Source organism: Zea mays, chromosome 4, assembly GCF_902167145.1.
Source record: "Zea mays cultivar B73 chromosome 4, Zm-B73-REFERENCE-NAM-5.0, whole genome shotgun sequence".
In the NCBI taxonomy this organism is placed as follows: domain Eukaryota; kingdom Viridiplantae; phylum Streptophyta; class Magnoliopsida; order Poales; family Poaceae; genus Zea; species Zea mays.
In genome coordinates, this window is record NC_050099.1 from 219,692,713 (window position 1) to 219,708,263 (window position 15,551).

Consider the following 15,551-nt stretch of genomic DNA (forward strand, 5'->3'; position numbering starts at 1 on the left):
CAAAGAAATTATTTATTTTTATCGTTAACTAGTACACGAAAAAACCATCACATGCAAGTTTAACGGGTCCCAGCGGAAAATGGGGATGGGGAATGCTTCCCCGTCCCATCCCCGTTTAGCTGTCGGGTATGAATATTCCCCATTTATATCCCCACGGGGAAGTTTCTTCCCCGTTCCCATCCCCTAATGGAGTAATTCCCCATGTGGGATCGGAGATCGGGTCCCCATTACCATCTCTAGCTTGGACTGAGAGGCGGCGCCTGATATCCCTGTGGTGGCGGTGCCCGGCTCCCAGCGGCCTCCACTGGCGGCGCCTGGATCTCGACTTGCACCGGCGACGGGCCAGCTCACCTCGGCATTCCACCGGCGGCGCCCAGTTTGAGACTCCCAGTTCCATTGATACGCACAGCCACGCCCAGTTCTCTACAGCGTGTCTAAGTTGTCTTGTACAGTAGGATTAATTCAGCAAATCGCACAGCTAGACTGCCAATTTGTTCTTGCCCTTTGATTAATTCAGCAAATTGCACGACACCCTATAACCCTAAGTTCTCTTGTACAGTAGGAGGAAGTGGGTAGATGGAATACAACTGGAATGATATTATGTACGTGTATCGTTCTACATTTACTAACTTTTCTACAAATCATGTTGAGTAATATTGACAATAGCAGTAGTGTAATTCATTTTTATGTTTTATTTCCAGCCTTGACGATGAGCCCTCGCATGGTAGTACATCGTAGTGTCACACCCGGTTTTAGAAGGTAAACCGAATGCGAACCATGTACGTGCCAGGATCAGCAATTCATGTACACAGCAGTTACATAACTGGACATCATCACACAGTGCTAAAATCATAACATAAAAGGGTAATTATAGTTGATTACATCATATGTCTAAGATATCCACATAGTCTTTACAATAATCAAAGTGCGGAAAAGAAACGTAGATACACGCGGCCTTCACAGGCAGCCAACTGGGGGTTGCCGCTAACCCACGCCTAGAACTCGTCGTAATCTTGGAACTCCTGGAAGTCTCCTTCCACGGCTTCATCTTCTCCTGAGCAGTGGTTGCAATGTGGACAACCTGGGGAAGGGGGTTTGGTGTATAGAGCAAGGGTGAGTACACATCAACATACTCAGCAAATATCATGTTTGGCTGTAGTGGACTAGCTTTATGTGGGGATAAGTCAAGCAGTTGCTTTTAGTTGGTCAGATTATTATTACTAGTAGAGAAAGCCAAGTTTTAGAATTAACCCACGTTATTAACCCAAACGTACCCTTTCCAAACGGAAAGAGTACCACTTACCATTACCATAGTTAATGCCACACCATCATTCTCATTGCCACCTGTAATCCGAACATCTCTGACCAAGTATCACTAATCAATGGAGCTCCCTTGGTCGTTCATAACCGTGAGAACGGCTGATATATCAGTTTTCAAACACTCTGCAGAGGTTGCGCACTTTACCCACAAGCTGTGATTCCCTTTCTGCCTGGAGATCATGACTCTCCATTGATCACTACCAAGGTGACCCAGCAGGGTATCACTACGTAGCATTTACAAAGATTCTCCGGGGTTGTAGCCGCCCGTTAGGTTTCCTAAATGCACCGCACTCCTCCCCAAGGGGCGAACCAAACTTGACGGAGCAAGCCGCATACACCGAGCCCCATTAACGGCATGACGGCTAAGCGAACTACACCCCGGGTCCTCTAATTATTCAGCTAAGGGCGTCCCACTCCACCCTCATGGTTGCACTGTTTTCCCGGGCGGTCATCCAACGAACAGGTCCTTACGGAGAGGCACTCGAGAAACCGCTCGAGCCCCCTTAAATGCCACAAGTATAACATCATAATAAAGGAGGGAAACAACGTATCATTGATAGATCTCATCATGTTCATTGATTAATGTTAAGCACTAGCATAAAGCTAAACCATAATAATCCAACCCAAATAGGTAAACAAGGACATGGATAACAAAAGCTAGTCAATCCTTAGGTATAACTGTGTAAATGCGGGAAGTGAATTATAGAATTGTATAGGACAAAGATAGGTCAAGGGACACTTGCCTCCACCAACCAGCTGCTGCTCAGGGGCTTCTCCTGCGAGTTCTTTGGACTCCTCAACCGGACCGTTCTCTATGCGAGCGCAAACATACATCCATCCATTTGAATTAGGAAGTAAACAGTACACCATACAAGAGAGCAGATAAACTGAATATGCATAAGATATGACATACGATATTGCATTCGCCATGGCTAGAAAGAGAAGAAGGAAGGTCTCGTAGTGGTTAAAGCTATAATCGAAGCGTATTACGGGTAGATGCATAATTAATCATTACGTGATCTAGTTACACCTCGTTACACTAACAAGTGTTAATCACATGCACTGATAGAATTATAACTATTTCCAATTGGTTGACATTAAACTAAGTCGATAATTAACTGCATGAAATAACTAACGTAATCAATTTCTGAGTTGAGTTTCCATTTCATTAATATAAATAACGTGATCACTACGCATAGAATACATGGGGAGGGGTAGACGGGTGGCTAGGGGTAGACGGGCACGTCTAGGGGTAGATGAGCACGTCGCGAACGTGGCGAAGTGCTACGCGTCGCGCCGAGGGCACGGCGAGCCGCGTCAAAGCGTCGTGCGCACCACGCGAGCACGCGCGCGCGCAAGGCCGCGCTGACACGCCGTGAACGAATCGCGCGCATGCTGGGGCCGAGCCACGCACGCGTCGCGCTGCGCGCCGCGAGCAGGCAGCGGGGCCACGCCGGGACCGAACGCGAGGGGCCGCGCGCTGGCCGAGCTCAAGGCCGTGCGCCATAGGCACACTGGGCCGAGCTCAAGGACGCGTAGGGGCGGGCATGTCGTGGCCGCGCCGGGCAGGGGCAGGGCACGCTGGGGCGGGGAACCGCGCCGCGGCCGAGGAAGCAAGGTCGGGTCACGCCGAGCCACGCCGCCATGCCACGGCCACGAGCAGGGTGGGGCAGGGGGCCACGGCCGCGCAGGGGGGCCGCCACGCCAGGGAGGGGCCGGGACCGGGGCGGCTGCGCCGGGCCGAGCACGCCGCAATGGAGAAGGGCGGGTGCGCGCGCGCGCAGGGAGGGGCCGAGCCGGGCACGCCATGGTCGCGCAGCGAGCGCGTGGGGGAGCCGCGCCAAAGTGGGCTACACCGCAAGCGAGCGAGCTCGGGGAGGGCGCGAAGGGAGGGGGCGGGGCCGTGCCATGCCGGGGCAGAGGACCGCCGCGTAGGGAGGGCCGGCACGCCAGGACTGCGCCGAGGTGGACGCGCCGAGCCACGCACAGGGCGAGGGGGCACGCACGCACCATGTCCGGCCGCGCCAAACGCCGGGCGCCGGAGCCGCGTTGGGCCGAGCCGGGGCAGGCACGCCGCGTGGGGAGGGGAAGGCCGAGCGCGCCGGGCAGAGAGGGGCTAAGCCGGAGGACGCCGCGCCGCGGGGGAGGGCGCCGGGGGACGCCGGGCAGAAAGGGGCCAAGCCGGGGGATGCCGCGCCATGGGGGAGGGCGCCGCGCCGGGATGGGGCCGAGGCTGGGCCGCGCGCCGGGGACGGGTTGCGCGCCAAGGCCGGGGAGAGGGAGGGGCGGGGGAAGGGGCGAGGGCGGCTCCGGGACGGGTGGCAGTTTTCCGAGCGGCAGGCAAGTTGGGCGGGGGAGACGAGTCGCGGGGGAGGGAGGTAGAGGAGAGAGAAAGGGGTTTTAGGGGGGAGGGGGAGATGACAGGTGGGGCCCATGGGGGGTGGCGGCGGCTAACTGGCGCGCGCACCACGCGCGTGGGGAGCGGGGGGGGGCTGGGCCGCGCGGGGAAGCCGGCCAGAGGGGAGAGAGGGGGTTTTTCTATTTCCCTTTTTCTTTTTAGCTCCAAATTCTCTAAATTAATAAATAAACACCCAACGAAGACTAAGCGAATACACACGAAGGAAAAAATGCGTGGCTTGGCATGATGTGACAACCAAAGAAATCCACTTCTAGGATTTATCATTATTACACGACATAGAGTTTTGGAAATGGGTAAGGTTTAGCGAAAAGAAATGGGAAAAGAGAGGTAACGCCCGAATTTAGCGAGTGCTGGAGAAAGAAAGAAAAAATTCAACTCTCAAATTCAGGGCGTTACACGTTGTGAGCACTCAGAGGTTTTTATTGACTGGGATGCACTACAAATTGTTGAGAGCCAAGATGAGGAAGGTAGGATAGAAATTGTTGACGATGACAGGATGTATGAGTTGATCCGGTTGAGAGCTAAGGATGAAGCTGCTGAGAAGGCGGGTGAAGCTTTCAAGAGGCAGGAAAATGAACCTAGTAGTGGTGGCAAAGAAACTGTTGACGTAGCCATCCATGTGATGATGAAATTCTAGATGAGAGGGTGGTGTTGCATGACCCAGACAAGCCTTGTATGGATATTGGAACAGTGTACCCCATCGTGCGTGACTTTAGGCTACCTGTGAGACAGTTTGCAATCAACGAAGAGTTTGAGTTAGAAATATATAAAACTGATCTGATTCGATTTATTGGTAATTGCAAAGGAGAAGGTTGCCCTTGGCATATTGTGGGACGCAGGCAACAATCTGGGAATAGTGTTATGGTATAGACTTGTGAGCCTAAGATGTTTGTACATAGGATATTGTTTATGTTGTTACTAACTGAGATTTATTATTGCAAGTGGTTGTCTTAATTGAGGAACACAATTGTACTTCCAGTGCTAGAAGCAAAACCACAACCCCTACTAGTGCTTGGGTAGCATCAAAGGTTATCCATCTCTTTAAGGAGTCGAACATGGGTCCGAAGGAGCTGTGGAAAAGGTTGGAAGAAAAATATAAGTGTGAAATTCATTATGACATGGTTTGGAAGGGGAGGCAATTGGCTATAAAGAGTTACATGCCAGTTGGGAAGAGAGTTTTCAAATGCTTTTCAATTAGAGGGGAGAGGTGTTGAGTCGTTCTCCGGGGAGTGTCATTGAGATTGACATTAAGGAGGTAGATGGCAAGATTTGTTTCCATGGTTTTTTGTGCATTAGTGTAACACCCCATTGCTCCCACACAATTAATGTTACGAAATACCCTTCCCACAAAACTTAAACAACATAAGAAAAAAATAGAGACAGAAAGTAAAGAAAAATCCAGCAGCACCTCCCTTGAAAGTAGCATAACGAGAGGAACATAAAGTTTATACATAATGTAAAAGAAAGATAATCCACATAGTATAATCAGAATGCAAAGGTAGTAATGAATATTCATGACCAAAATAAAAAAGAAAGGAAATCCAGCCAACCCAAAAGCAAATTCGACTACCATGAAGGCTAGAACATATTAATCCCCTAGACTTGAACTCCTGTTAACATCATTACTAAGCAGTGGTACAATTATTTAAGTGTGTAGTGGCTGTGCTGCTACTTCCCTTCTTTCCCAAAAGCAAAGATCAAGTACCTGCATCAAACAATGCAAGAGTGAGATGACACATCTCAGCAAGTAAAAAGATCGAACAACAATTGGACAATGTAAACAAACCATGTTTAAACAACCACGTAGTTCATAATTTCCTTCTTGAATATTAAATTGCAGCAAGTAAACAAGTAACCAATTACTCAGTTCCAAAATGAATCACAAAGTGAAGATCCACAATATCCACACCACCATAACAGGTTCCACACTTCACCCATGAATGCACATGGCTACAGATGCAGTAATGACTTCTGCCTTCATACCTCTAAGGATATGAAGCTGCATCATACCCCTTCTCGGGCAACATATGATGCTTATTGTATTGGTACGGTCGGACCATAAGATCGCGACGAAACTTCCATGCAAAGGATGATGAATGCACTATGCATGTCAACAACATGAGTCCACCCCAAATAACATGTGTTAAACATATACTTCCACCCCTTCCAAATAATAATCAACATGTGTAACTTGATCAAACCACACCCTCAACATATGTAATTAATAGAACATGAATATCTTCAAGCAACGGTACCCAATAAGGAATATGAGGATGAACACAATTGACATAAATATAATCAAGTATAGGACACATTAATCAACCGACGGAATAAACCATCACTATTTTACTTGCCTTCACCGGGGAATTTGGACAAAGCCCTAAGTGCGATCCGGAAGTCCACCACCTGTTTTTGACACACAACTTAGTGCACAAATCCACATAACAAATGCTCATAAATGAGAGCACCTAGAGGGGGGGGGGGTGAATAGGTGATCCTATAAAACTTGAATCTTAACTCACAAAACTTGATTAGGAGTTAGCACAAGTAATGCCAAGTGGCTAGAGAGGAGTCTTTGCAAGACACGATAACCACAAGAAGATCAATCACAGATAGACACAGTGGTTTATCCTGTGGTTCGGCCAAGTCCAATACTTGCCTAGTCCACGTTGTGGCGTCCCAACAGACGAGGGTTGCAATCAACCCCTCTCAAGCGGTCCAAAGACCTACTTGAATACCACAGTGTTTTGCTTTGCTTTTCTATATCCCGTTTGCGAGGAATCTCCACAACTTGGAGCCTCTCGCCCTTACACTTTGATGATCACAAAGAAGCATGGAGTAAGGGAGGGATGAGCAACACACTCAAGACAAGAAATCACAGCAACACCACGCACACAAGTCGCAACAAGAGCTCACAACACAACTCAATGAGTTCACAACTCAACTAGAGCTCTAATTGCTATCACAAGGAATCAAAAGCGCGGAATCGAAGTCTTAGTGCTTAGGAATGCTTAGAGAATGTTTGGTGTTCTCCTCCATGCGCCTAGGGGTCCCTTTTATACCCCCAAGACAGCTAGGAGTCGTTGAGTGCATTCCAGGAAGGCATTTCTTGCCTTCTTTCGCCTGGCGCACCAGACAGTCCGGTGCGGATCTCCTTCCTTATTTGGCGAAGCCGACCGTTGGCGCTTTGGAGCCGTTGGCGCACGGGACACTATCCGGTGCACACCGGACAGTCCGGTGCACCCTTCCGACCGTTGGCTCGGCCACGTGTCTCGCGCGGATCGCGCGGCCGACCGTTGGCCCTGCCGACCGTTGGCTCACCGGACACTGTCCGGTGCACACCGGACAGTCCGGTGAATTATAGCCGTACGCCGTTAATTTCTTCTCGAGAGCAGCAAGTTTGCCTGAGCCAGCCTGGCGCACCGGACACTGTCCGGTGCACCACCGGACACTGCCCGGTGCACCCAGACTGAGCTGACTTTGGCTAAACAAAGCCATCTTTAATTTCAACTGATTTTTCCTGTTTCCAGCACTTAGACACAATATATTAGTCTCTAAAACAATGTACTAAGTCTGAGAAACATACCTTTATACTTGAATTGCACTTTGTCCACCATTTACACTTAGGCACTTATGTTGGACACTAAATCACCAAAATACTTAGAAATGGCCCAAGGGCACATTTCCCTTTCAATCTCCCCCTTTTTGGTGATTTATGCCAACACAACATAAGGCAAGTAGAACAAGTGCAAAATCAATTCAAATAAGAACTCAAAATTGTTTTGATTCAGATTTGACATATATGGATCACTCTTTGCCACCACTTGGTTTGTTTTTGCAAATCAAACTCAATTTCCTATCTCTATGTCACACACACATGTTGAACCATAATGAGAGCTGTTTCACGAGAAATTGATCAAGGATTCAAAAAACTCCCCCTTTTTCCCATGATTAAGCCTTCTCCCCACAAGAGACCAACTTTTGACAAAAGAGACAACAAGAGAGTTTTGACAAATCAATAGGGATGAAAACGGGACGGGTACCCGGAACGGGTACCGGATACGGGTACGAAAACGGGACGAAATTTCGGATACGGATACGGGTATTTTTGTTTGTCGGGACGGATACGGGTACTACCCGAATATTGAACCTCGGATACGGGTAGGATACGGAATCACTAATACCCGGTCAGTACCCGAAAATCTCGGGTAGGATACGGGTACCATTCGGGCGGGTACCCGGATTGGACCTACTCTCTGCTGCTTCTGCTTGATAGGTGGCCCATCCAATAAAATAAGGCCCACCACCCACATTTCACACGCAGCACGCCCAGCGGCCCAGGTGCCCAGCGCCGCCAGCCAGGCAACCACGGGCACGGGCAGCGCTGTCGCGGACGGTAGCACCAGCCGCCAGCGCCCTCAGCCTGTGTTGGAATATCTCACGGCAGTAGCTGTCAGCTGTCACCCCCTCCACGACCACGAGCTAGCTAGCTACTTCCTGGTACTTGCAAAGGTTAGTACCTCACCAGATACTATAGGCAAAACTTAACCATGGCCGGCCGTACGTGGAGAAAAAATCATGTGTATTTAGTCATGCTAAATTCCAAAGCATGAAGTAATATGAAAGTGCTGATTTGTGTTTTGTGTTGCTAAAAATCAGGTGTATTTAGTCATGCTAAATTCCAAATCTATTGTGATTTGTGTTGTTTTATTTTGTGATGAGAAAGTGTTGAACACTTGAACATGTTAATTAATGTCAACTATCTACTATCTGTTATATACTTGTGGATTACGCCTAAAATAGGGGACACGCTGCACAATGTCCTTGTGATTAGTAACTTTAAACTGCATGATGTTAATTTTATAGGTTTCTTTTCCTACATTTGATTATCATATACATGATTATGTATTGCTTAATTTATGTGTTTGTTGGATGGTTGGGCAATTAATGTCATCGGTACGAACTATCCGACAACTATCCGGTACCTACCCGCGTAGTATCCGTTATCCGTTTCTTACCCGCCCGGATTATTACCCGGTCCCGTCCTGTATCCGTCCCGAATCTTAACTACCCGTATCCGGTCCCGTATCCGAAAGAAATACATTAGGGTAGGATACGGGATAGCCCTATATCCGACTGTATCCGTCCCGTTTTCATCCCTACAAATCAAAAAGCTCTATACTACTATTTTCAAAATTTCTCAAGTGGTAGCTGATCCATTTATTGCTTTGGCCTTATTTTCTCCCCCTTTGGCATCAAGCACCAAAACGGGATCAATCTTAGCCCTTTAACCCCATTGCCTCACCAAAATCTTCAACTAAGAGTAAGAAGGCAATAAGAGTATAAGAGATGAACTTGGAATAAGTTACCCTCTCATCGAAGTGCAGTGGAAGTCTTGCATGGTCCAAGTCCACCTTTTTCCTTTCAATCCTCCTTCGAGACTAAATCAAGCAAACTCAAGCACATGGTTAGTTTCAAAGGGTCAAGTTGTAACACATCTCCCCCTAAATGTGTGCGTCACTTGCACAAGGACTTGTGAGGTCCGGGGAGTGCTTGTACAACTTGAGCACCATAAATAAGCAACAAAATGCAGAAGGAACATGATCAAAGGCATAAACACAAGTATGCTATAATTCAATCTAGGTTCCGCGAATCTAAGACATTTAGCTCACTACGCAACTTGCAAAAGGTCTGCTCATCTAAAGGCTTGGTAAAGATATCGGCTAGCTGGTTCTCGGAGCTAACATGAAACACTTCGATATCTCCCTTTTGCTGGTGGTCTCTCAAAAAGTGATGTCGGATGTCATTGTGCTTTGTGCGGCTGTGTTCAACAGGATTATCCGCCATGCAGATAGCACTCTCATTATCACATAGGAGTGGGACTTTGCTCAGATTGTAGCCAAAGTCCCGGAGGGTTTGCCTCATCCAAAGTAGTTGCGCGCAACACTGTCCTGCGGCAACGTACTCGGCCTCAGCGGTGGATAGGGCAACGGAAGTTTGTTTCTTGGAACTCCATGACACCAGGGACCTTCCTAAGAATTGGCACGTCCCCGATGTACTCTTCCTATCAACCTTACATCCAGCATAGTCGGAGTCTGAATATCCAATCAAGTCAAAGGTAGACCCCTTTGGATACCAGATCCCGAAGCAAGGCGTAGCGACTAAATATCTAAGAATTCGCTTCACCGCCACTAAGTGACATTCCCTTGGATCGGATTGAAATCTAGCACACATGCATACGCTAAGCATAATATCCAATCTACTAGCACATAAATAAAGTAAAGACCCTATCATGGATCGGTATGCCTTTTGATCAACGGACTTACCTCCTTTGTTGAGGTCGGTGTGTCCGTCGGTTCCCATTGGAGTCTTTGCGGGCTTGGCGTCCTTCATCCCAAACCTCTTGATCAAGTCTTGCGTGTATTTCGTTTGGGAGATGAAGGTCCCATCCTTGAGTTGCCTCACTTGGAACCCAAGGAAATAGCTTAACTCACCCATCATCGACATCTCAAACTTTTGAGTCATCACCCTGCTAAACTCTTCACAAGACTTTTGGTTAGTAGAGCCAAATATTATGTCATCGACATAAATTTGGCACACAAAAAGATCACCATCACAAGTCTTAGTAAAAAGAGTGGGATCGGCTTTCCCAACCTTGAAAGCATTAGCAATTAAAAAGTCTCTAAGGCATTCATACCATGCTCTTGGGGCTTGCTTAAGTCCATAGAGCGCCTTAGAGAGCTTACAGACGTGGTCGGGGTACCGTTCATCCTCGAAGCCAGGGGGTTGCTCCACGTACACCTCCTCCTTGATTGGCCCGTTGAGAAAAGCGCTCTTCACATCCATTTGGAACAACCTGAAAGAATGGTGAGCGGCATATGCTAGCAATATACGAATGGATTCTAGCCTAGCCATAGGAGCAAAAGTCTCCTCAAAGTCCAAACCTGCGACTTGGGCATAACCTTTTGCCACAAGTCGTGCCTTGTTCCTTGTCACCACTCCGTGCTCGTCTTGTTTGTTGCAGAACACCCACTTGGTTCCCACAACATTTTGCTTGGGACGAGGCACCAGTGTCCAAACTTCATTTCTTTTGAAGTTGTTGAGCTCTTCTTGCATGGCCAACACCCAGTCCGGATCTAGCAAGGCCTCCTCTACCCTGAAAGGCTCAATAGAAGAGACAAAGGAGTAATGCTCACAAAAATTAACTAATCGAGACCGAGTGGTTACTCCCTTGCTAATATCACCCAAAATCTGGTCGACGGGATGATCCCTTTGAATCATTGCTCGAACTTGGGTTGGAGGTGCCGGTTGCGCTTCTTCCTCCAATTCATGATCATCTTGTGCTCCCCCTTGATCACACGCCTTCTCTTGATGAACCTGTTCATTTTCTTGAGTTGGAGGATGCACCATTGTTGAGGAAGAAGGTTGATCTTGCTCATCTTGTTCCTGTGGCCGCACATTCCCAATCGCCATGTTGCGTATTGCGGCCGTTGGAACTTCTTCTTTATCTACATCATCAAAATCAACAACTTGCTCTCTTGGAGCGCCATTAGTTTCATCAAATACAACGTCGCTAGAGACTTCAACCAAACCCGATGATTTGTTGAAGACTCTATACACCTTTGTATTTGAGTCATAACCTAACAAAAACCCTTCTACGACTTTGGGAGCAAATTTGGAATTCCTACCCTTCTTCACTAGAATGTAGCATTTACTCCCAAAAACTCAAAAATACGAAACATTGGGTTTGTTACCGGTTAGTAGCTCATACGACGTCTTCTTGAGGAGGCGATGAAGGTAGACCCTGTTGATGGCGTGGCAAGCCGTGTTCACGGCTTCCGACCAAAAGCACTCGAGGGTCTTGAACTCTCCAAGCATCATCCTCACCATGTCTATAAGCGTCCTGTTCTTCCTTTCTACCACACCATTTTGCTGTGGTGTGTAGGGAGCGGAGAACTCGTGCTTGATCCCTTCCTCCTCAAGGTACTCCTCCACTTGAAGGTTCTTGAACTCGGACCCATTGTCGCTCCTTATCTTCTTCACCTTAAGCTCAAACTCGTTTTGAGCTCTCCTTAGGAAGCGCTTGAGGGTCCCTTGGGTTTCAGATTTATCCTGCAAAAAGAATACCCAAGTGAAGCGGGAAAAGTCATCAACAATAACTAGTCCATACTTACTTCCTCCTATGCTTAGATAGGTGACGGGTCCGAAGAGGTCCATATGTAGCAGCTCCAGAGGTCTTGATGTGGTCATCACATTCTTGCTGTGATGCGCTCCTCCTACTTGTTTACCTGCTTGACAAGCTGCACAAGGTCTATCTTTTTCAAAAGTAACATTAGTTAGACCTATCACGTGTTCTCCCTTTAGAAGCTTGTGAAGGTTCTTTATTCCCACATGTGCTAAGCGGCGATGCCACAACCAGCCCATGCTAGTCTTAGCAATTAAGCATGCATCTAGACCGGCCTCCTCTTTTACAAAATCAACTAAATAAAGTTTGTCGTCTAATACACCCTTGAAAGCTAATGAACCATCACTTCTTCTAAAGACAGACACATCTACATTAGTGAATAGACAATTATATCCCATATTGCATAATTGACTTACAAACAACAAGTTATATCCGAGCGACTCAACTAAAAACACATTAGAAATAGAGTGCTCAGAAGAAATTGCAATTTTGCATAACCCTTTCACCTTGCCTTGGTTCCCATCACCGAATATTATTGAATCTTGGGGATCCTTGTTCTTGACGTAGGAAGAGAACATCCTCTTTTCCCCCGTCATGTGGTTTGTGCATCCGTTGTCGATAATCCAGCTAGCGCCCCCGGATGCATAAACCTGCAAGGCAAATTTAGGCTTGGGTCTTAGGTACCCAACTCATGTTGGGTCCTACAAGGTTAGTACAAATATCCTTAGGGACCCAAATGCAAGTTTTGTCTCCCTTGCATTTTGCCCCTAATTTTCTAGCAACTATCTTCCTATCCTTTCTACAAATAGCAAAGAAAGCATTTAAAGCATGATATATTGTAGAAGGTTCATTCATAACTTTCCTAGGAACATGAACAATATTCTTTCTAGGCACATGATGAATATTTTTCTTAGGCATATCTCTACCATGCACAACATGGGAACTAGAAGCAGTCATATCATAAGCATGTGAAACAACATTATTGAAATGAACGTTCCTAGAATATTTCCTATCATTGTATAAGAAAGCATGGTTCTTTTGCACACTATTTGCCATAGGGGCCTTCCCTTTCTCCTTGATGGAGATGGGTGCCTTATGGCTTGTCAAGTTCTTGGCTTCCCTTTTGAAGCCAAGTCCATCCTTAATTGAGGGGTGTCTACCAATTGTGTAGGCATCCCTTGCAAATTTTAGCTTATCGAATTCACTTTTGCTAGTCTTAAGTTGGGCATTGAGACTAGCCACTTCAACATTTAATTTAGAAATTGAAGCTAGGTGTTTGCTACAAGCATCGATATCAAATCTTTACACCTAGTGCAAGTTACAACATTTTCTACACAAGATGTTGATTTACTAGCTATTTCTAACTTAGCATTCAAATTATCATTTATGCTCCTTAAACTAGAAATTGTCTCATGGCAAGTAGATAGTTCATAAGAAAGTATTTCATTCCTTTTAACTTCTAAAGCATGAGATTTTTGAGCCTCTACAAATTTATCATGTTCTTCATACAACAAATCCTCTTGCTTTTCTAATAACTTATTCTTATCATTCAAGGCATCAATTAATTCATTAATTTTATCAACCTTGGTTCTATCTAGGCCCTTGAATAAACATGAATAATCTATTTCATCATCATCACTAGACTCGTCCTCACTTGAAGAAGCATAAGTAGTATTTCGAGTACATACCTTCTTCTCCCTCGCCATGAGGCATGTATGACGCTCGTTGGGGAAGAGGGCCGATTTGTTGAAGGCGGTGGCGGCGAGTCCTTCGTTGTCGGAGTCGGACGACGAACAATCCGAGTCCCACTCCTTTCCAAGGTGTGCCTCACCCTTAGCCTTCTTGTAAGCTTTCTTCTTTTCCCTCTTGTTCTCTTGTTCCTGGTCACTATCATTCTCGGGACAGTTAGCGATAAAATGACCAATCTTACCACATTTGAATCATGAGCGCTTCCCCTTCGTCTTGTTCTTGTAAGGCTATCTTTTGCGTTCCTTAAGCGCCATCTTGAAGCGTTTGATGATGAGGGCCATCTCTTCATCATTAAGCCCGGCCGCCTCAACTTGTGCTACCTTGTTGGGTAGCGCCTCCTTGCTCCTTGTTGCCTTGAGAGCAATGGGTTGAGGCTCATGGATTGGACCATTCAACGTGTCGTCCACGTATCTCGCCTCCTTGATCATCATCTGCCCGCTTACGGACTTTCTAAGGATCTCCTCGGGCGTCATCTTCGTGTACCTAGGATTCTCACGAATATTGTTCACAAGATGTGGATCAAGGACGATGAAGGACCTTAGCATTAGGCGGACGACGTCGTGGTCCGTCCATCGCGTGCTTCCATAGCTCCTTATCTTGTTGATGAGGGTCTTGAGCCTGTTATATGTTTGGGTTGGCTCCTCCCCTCTTATCATCGCGAATCTCCCGAGTTTGCCTTCCACCAATTCCATCTTGGTGAGCATGGTGACGTCGTTTCCCTCATGTGAGATCTTGAGGGTGTCCCAGATCTGCTTGGCATTGTCTAAGCCGCTCACCTTATGGTATTCGTCCCTGCACAATGAAGTTAGAAGAACAGTAGTAGCTTGTGCATTTTTGTGAATTTGCTCGTTAATGAACATGGGACTATCAGTACTATCAAATTTCATTCCACTCTCTACTATCTCCCATATGCTCGGATGGAGAGAGAACAAGTGAGTACGCATTTTGTGACTCCAAAATCCGTAGTCCTCTCCATCAAAGTGAGGAGGTTTGCCAAGTGGAATGGAGAGCAAATGAGTATTTGTACTTTGCGGAATACGAGAGTAATCGAAAGAAAAGTTTGAATTAACCGTCTTTCTTTTGTCGTAGTCGTTGTCGTCGTTGTCCTTTTGGGAAGAGGTGGACTCGTCGCTGTCGTCGTAGTAGACGATCTCCTTGATGCGCCTTGTCTTCTTCTTCTTCCCATCTTTTCGTTTGTGGCCCGAGCCCGAGTCGGTAGGCTTGTCATCTTTGGGCTCGTTGACGAACGACTCCTTCTCCTTATCATTGATCACAACCCCCTTGCCCCTAGGATCCATCTCTTCGGGTGATTAGTCCCTTTCTTGAAGAGAACGACTCCGATACCAATTGAGAGCACCTAGAGGGGGGGTGAATAGGTGATCCTGTAAAACTTGAATCTTAACTCACAAAACTTGATTAGGAGTTAGCACAAGTAATGCCAAGTGGCTAGAGAGGAGTCTTTGCAAGACACGATAACCACAAGAAGATCAATCACAAATAGACACAGTGGTTTATCCCGTGGTTCGGCCAAGTCCAATACTTGCCTAGTCCACGTTGTGGCGTCCCAACGGACGAGGGTTGCAATCAACCCCTCTCAAGCAATCCAAAGACCTACTTGAATACCACGGTGTTTTGCTTTGCTTTTCTATATCCCGTTTGCGAGGAATCTCCACAACTTGGAGCCTCTCGCCCTTACACTTTGATGATCACAAAGAAGCACGGAGTAAGGGAGGGATGAGCAACACACTCAAGACAAGAAATCACAGCAACACCACGCACACAAGTCGCAACAAGAGCTCACAACACAACTCAATGAGTTCACAACTCAACTACAACTCTAATTGCTATCACAAGGAATCAAAAGCGCGGAATCGAAGT